Source organism: Periplaneta americana, chromosome 7, assembly GCF_040183065.1.
Source record: "Periplaneta americana isolate PAMFEO1 chromosome 7, P.americana_PAMFEO1_priV1, whole genome shotgun sequence".
Classification (NCBI taxonomy): Eukaryota; Metazoa; Arthropoda; class Insecta; order Blattodea; family Blattidae; genus Periplaneta; species Periplaneta americana.
The window spans coordinates 146,966,982-146,972,981 of record NC_091123.1 but is presented as its reverse complement, the minus strand read 5'-3'; positions in this window follow the sequence as shown (position 1 = coordinate 146,972,981).

Sequence of the window (6,000 nt, the reverse complement as noted above, 5' to 3'; positions counted from 1 at the left end):
AATTACCATTATAGGCATGTTTCATACGACTTTTTATGCTCGACCATATTTCTAACTTGAAATTATTCAGAAGTATTCATTTTATTCGCATCTGACCGAAGAGCGGAAGTGACCTTGTGCATAGCTCGTAAATTGTGAGATGTGCGCAAACGTGAAAGTATTGATTTTTTTCCGAGGAACAATAATGTCATTGACGTTGATATAATCTAGAGAATAACATGAACTAATTTTGATATAACCTGGAAATTGATTTAGAATTGAAAAACGAGATGACAAATTGAATTTATTTGAATATTATTTACAATTAACGCTAATTATTATAGTAACAGAACATAACCTTCTGCGACAGTATTGGATTTCCGGCCTCCGTGACGTTTCCCTCGTTGTCTTTCGATTGCATATCCGAGAATAATCGAAAACCTGAACTTTAATGAATAGGTGTACTTTAATGACATGCATTAAATGACTGCTACCAGGTGTATAATTACTACATTTTGGCATGGTCGAGCATAAAGATAAATTTAATATAATCAAGGCCTAATCAGCCCTAGATGGGGACACCTGTACAAATAATTTTATTTCAATTGATTCGTTCATATTTTTCAATATTAGGAGATCATTTGATTGTTCCATATTTCATTTGGTCTCTTCTTGTTTTTAAAAATACACTGCATTCCATTTGCCAGACCCTTACTTTGTGGCTGTTCTTAAACGATCTTGAGAAATATTTATCCTTTCAGCCTTGTTTTGCATAACGAAATTAGGCCTAAAATACATATATTGAGTAAGCTTAGTCTATTCCAGAGCAAATGCTTCACCTCGAAGATTCTCCTAAGACAAATGTTTGTCATATCTACAGCTGCAGCCAATAACTCCAACTGGAATTTTTCCACCTCTTCAAAGGACAAATTTCAAATTTTTATATTTCCATTTCGTACAATATTCTGGTCACGAGACATAATCATATAACTTAGGCTACTTTCCTTTTTGGGATTTACTTCCAAACCTTTCTCTTTACTTGCTTCAAGTAAAATTTCCGTGTTTTTCCTAATAGTTTGTGAATTTTCTCCTAACATATTCACGTCATCCGCATAGACAAGCAGCTGATGTAACACATTCAATTCCATACCCTCTCTGTTATCTTGGACTTTCCTAATGGCATACTCTAGAGCAAAGTTAAAAAGTAAAGGTGATAGTGCATCTCCTTGCTTTAGCACGCAGTGAATTGGAAAAACATCAGATAGAAACTGGTCTATACGCACTCTGCTGTACGTTTCACTGAGACACATTTTAATTAACCCCACTAGTTTCTTGGTACTACCAAATTCAATAAGAATGTTATATAAAACTGCTCTCTTAACCGAGTCATATACCTTTTTGAAACCTATGAATAACTGATGAACTGTACCCTTATACTCCCATTTTTTCTCGAATATCTATCGAATACTAAACATTTTGGTCAAAAGTCGATCTATTACATCTAAAACCACACTGATGATCCCCAATAATTTCATCTGCATATTGAGTTAATATTCCCAAAAGATATTGGAAAAAATTTTGTACGACGTCAACAAAAGTGATATTCCTCAAAAGTTATTACAGTTAAGTAGTCTTCCCCCCTTCTTAAAGATAAGTTAGGTACAATTATGGGCTCCTTCCATTGTTCTGGTACAATTTCCTTTTCCCAAATAGCAAGTACAGGCTTATAAATTTCGATAGATAATGCGCTTCTACCCTTTTGTATTAATTCTGCTGGAATTTGATCGATACCTGGAGACTTGTACTTTTTCAGATTTTCTACTGCAATTTCGACTTCAAAAAGTGTTGGCTTTATATTAGGCCTACTTTTTTTACATGTTGTTTATTCTAGCTGTGAAGCGATGTACGAATACCATGAAATGTAAATACTCGTAAATACAATACAATACAAGGATTGTAGGCCAGTTCGAATAAATGTGCGCCGAAAAGAATGAAGGTTGCAATGGCGTACCTTGACTAGGTAATTAATAATCTGTCGCATTCAGGTCGCCTCTTTTTTACGTCATGCATTGAGAGAGTGATCCAAAATAATAAACACGTGCCTAATTAGTCCCTGAACTTGTCGCAGATGCCGAGTGTAAAGATTTGTAAACATTTTGGAGGAGAAAAGAGGGGAGGTGCGAAAAGCACACGAGTTACGGGTAGACAAAACGCGTGACATTCTGTCTTTGTAACAACTGCAAACACGTTACTATTTGCACGAACCACAAGTTCACGTGGCTTGGATATCTTGCACTGCGAGGTACCGGGAACGGAAATATTGTTAAAATAAATATATTTAAATTTGAGCATTTACAATTAACGAGAAACTTTCCGGAATCCGGGAACGGGAACGTGAAAGTAAATTGTGAATGTTCACATTTAAATACATTTAATTTAATAATAGGCCTATTTCCGTTCTCGGTTTATTGTGAACCAGCCTTTACTCTTCGAAAAAAGACGTATTCACACAGTTTGTAAACATCAGTCGTTGACGTTATAATTTTGAACAAAAGTATGCTTTACAAGAAATGTCGTCTTTTGATACTACCACATTGAATCAATTTGATCATAATTTATTAAATTAGTAACACTTGTAATAAGACTAGCGTACTCTTGGATGTCTATATCACAAGGACAGTGGACCTACGAAATGAAGCATTCGGGCGCATGACTGAATACTCGATATTGTGCGAATGTTAGTCATCTAGGAGGAATGTAGCAGTGGGTCTACATGTTAAAACAATGAGATAATATAATTCAGTGGTTCCCAAATTGGGGATCGTGTAAATAATTGAAGGAGGTCGCGAGATGATTTACAATATAAAACAGGTTTCCCGTGCATGCCCATCTCCTGCACCTGGCGTCCAGTGAGCAATATGCCCCCCGTGAGCATGTCTGGGTTAGTACATGATATTGTCGGACCATCGGATCTGTGCCCCTTCAGCGCTGTCGTCATTCTTGAAAAAGTTAACGCCTGTACTCACTCCATTCCACCCGCTTTCCTCCCACCACGTTAAACAGCAAGCCACGAATCTTGCCGAATAGGGATGTTGCCAAACTTCTGTCAAACGGTACCATAAATAACTGATCCTCCATGCTACTATATCATTTCTTTCAATCAAAATACATCTTATATTTCTACATTTTTTAAACCTAAATCCCATGTCTCGAATCACTTTCCGCAGCGTTTCTCTCCAAGCTTGGAAAATATTGTCTCTCGCAACCTTCAGTAATTTCTTCAATGTCGGAACTTCATTCTACACGGTATAAAATTTATTCTTGTATCTTTCTTCTTAAAATACATCGGTTCATATCATCTACAAGAATTAAAGGTTCCCTTGGTCTGTTCTTCCCTGATGATTCTAGCTTTTCATCTCCTGCACAGCCTCCCTCTCTCCTGATTTTCCTTGTTAGGCGCTCTGATCTGCCCATATAAGTTACATAAAATGTTGTATTATTAGTATTAGTTAAGTAAGTAATTTTAATACGTAATCATTTGAAATAAAATAAGCCCCACCTGTGATCGCACCTGCTCTTATCGTTGCCTGATTTATAGGAAACAGATATTGACATGTTTGTTTCTCTTCATTGCAAAATGCTATTACGTACTTGCTTAATAATATTTCTTTCGCCACTCCGTGCTACAGTGTTCATGTTGAGTTGACAACACTGGACTGCAAGTGCAAATAAACTGTCCCGCAAGAAGGCTCAAAATTGTGAGTAGTGGGAGAGAGAAAGGGAGAGAGCTAGAAAAGAGAGAGATAGGAATGCAGGGAGAGAAATGATTTACCGAAGCTGAGAGGGAATTAGGGTTCAGTTCTCATATCTTACGGGGGCACAGATCCGATTGACAATAGCAAGGGTAACGGAGTAGGCCCTAGTTACTACGCGAAAACTTGGTGCAGACACAATTTTTTGCTCACTACAAATAGCCTACCTCTTGGATTCGTAGTGTTATAAAACTGAGTCTGGAACGTCAAAAAATGACACTGAAAAGTGGATGAGATGAAATTATCTCTCTCTCATAAAAGGTCTTCTCTGATCGCCGAATATTTACTTTTGATGCCAAAAAAAATATACGAAGAATACGTCAGTTAGTTTTGGGAATGAAACTATGAACTTAGTTGTGTTGGTGTGAATGCACAAAAGTACCCGCTGTTATGGTAAAGGTACTGAAATATCGGAATTTACAATTTTGTTTTGAAGTACCTAGTTACACTTCATCACCATTCTGTCTAAGCTTATACATAATAGGTACACACATCAAATTTAGTTCCCGTTATATGTATACACAACTGATGAACCAAAATAAATATGGACTGAAAGTAAAGTAAACTTAGCTAATTTGTTTGCTTGCTACAAATTTCCAAGTTCATAACAATTTAGGCCTACACGATGATAGCGTGAAGGGACAAACGTTACACATTGTTAGTCCTATGACAACATTTCATGTTTTCACTTTTGATACCATTTGTGTTGTTAATTTGTTGCTGGATAAACATAAGTTAGGTCTAAGTTACTCCATTGTCGTCCATAAATTCTAGTAAGTGACCTTTTAATTCTTTTATTCGTGTCTTTAGGTTGGCATCATTGTTTCTAGGGGTCCTACTAGGTCCTAATGGTTTTTGTAAATGATGGCGATAATATAAATAGATGAGCTTCAGTACAGACGAAAGAAATATCAAATAAGTTGGGCCTATATGATTTCTTTAGTCAAATTTTCACTCGTCACTATTCATACAAGGCACCAAATACGAAGAGCAAACAAATTCTTATTTGAAGTATGAGTTGCATTTTAGTATAAGAAAATACTTCATATTAAAATTGTTACTTTCAGCCTCTGTATTCTGCTGAATTCCGATTATAAAGCAGAGGACACCTGTAAGACAAAATTTATTGATAGACTTTCTTTTTGATACTATGCCTGTACTCCGTTGTAAGACTATAATATCTCTCTCTCTCTCTCTCTCTTACTTTGTCTTTCTGACTTTCTCTGTGTTTATTTATCTGTTTATTTACTCACTCATTTATTTATTTATTTATTTATTTATTTATTCATTCATTCATTCATTTATTTATTCATTCATTTATTCATTTATTTTTTTCAAGATGTTATAGTAGGCCTATACAAAATAAATCCAATTTATTACTACCTATAACATGTTACTAGGCCTATAGATTTTAGTTACAAATAGGCCTATAGCAATAGATATTCAATAAATGTAGGCCCACATCAAATGGACGATAACTGAGACAAATACAAATCTAATGATATAGGCTTAAATATAAGATCACAAAAATAAGTTTAAAGGAACTGAAACAGAAACATCACAGCAAAAATGTATTGAATATGAACCTTAATGCAAAAGTTAATAATAATCATCATCATCATAATTCTTTCAAGTGTTAGGCCATGTGGCCCGTTACGGTCTCAAAGAAGAATTGTCCCTCCAGCGTTTCTTGGGACGTCCCAGTGATCTCTTAAGTTAGTCATAATGCAATAATAAGCTAATCTTAAACAAATTCAAAATAAATTTATAAAATATTTATATTTTAAAAGTTTTTATTGGTCTATTATTATCCACAATATGAAAGACAGTCTATAGTTTAGGCCTACATTTACGATGCAATTTTTCAATGTTCGCATTTCAGGAGAAGATCCGAGCAAGGAATCTGAGTTTTTTCTCCCACTCTTATAACCAACCCCCGATACGGAACCGTCCGGCCAATCACTTAACCTTGTTTGTCCCAGCCGGCCAATGACACCACTCCCATCCATCCACCTGCTCCTTCAGAAGCGCTGAGTTACTAGCTTGCCCTCTCTTACCCTGCAAGGACCATACTCTTCTTGCAGGGATTCTCTCGATAAATTTGAATAGGCCTAGTAGTGACATTTGAATTTTTTTACTATTTAATGTACAATTTTATTTTTTTTTTGTATGTAGAAAGATCATTGCTGCAACAACTTAAATTCAAGAT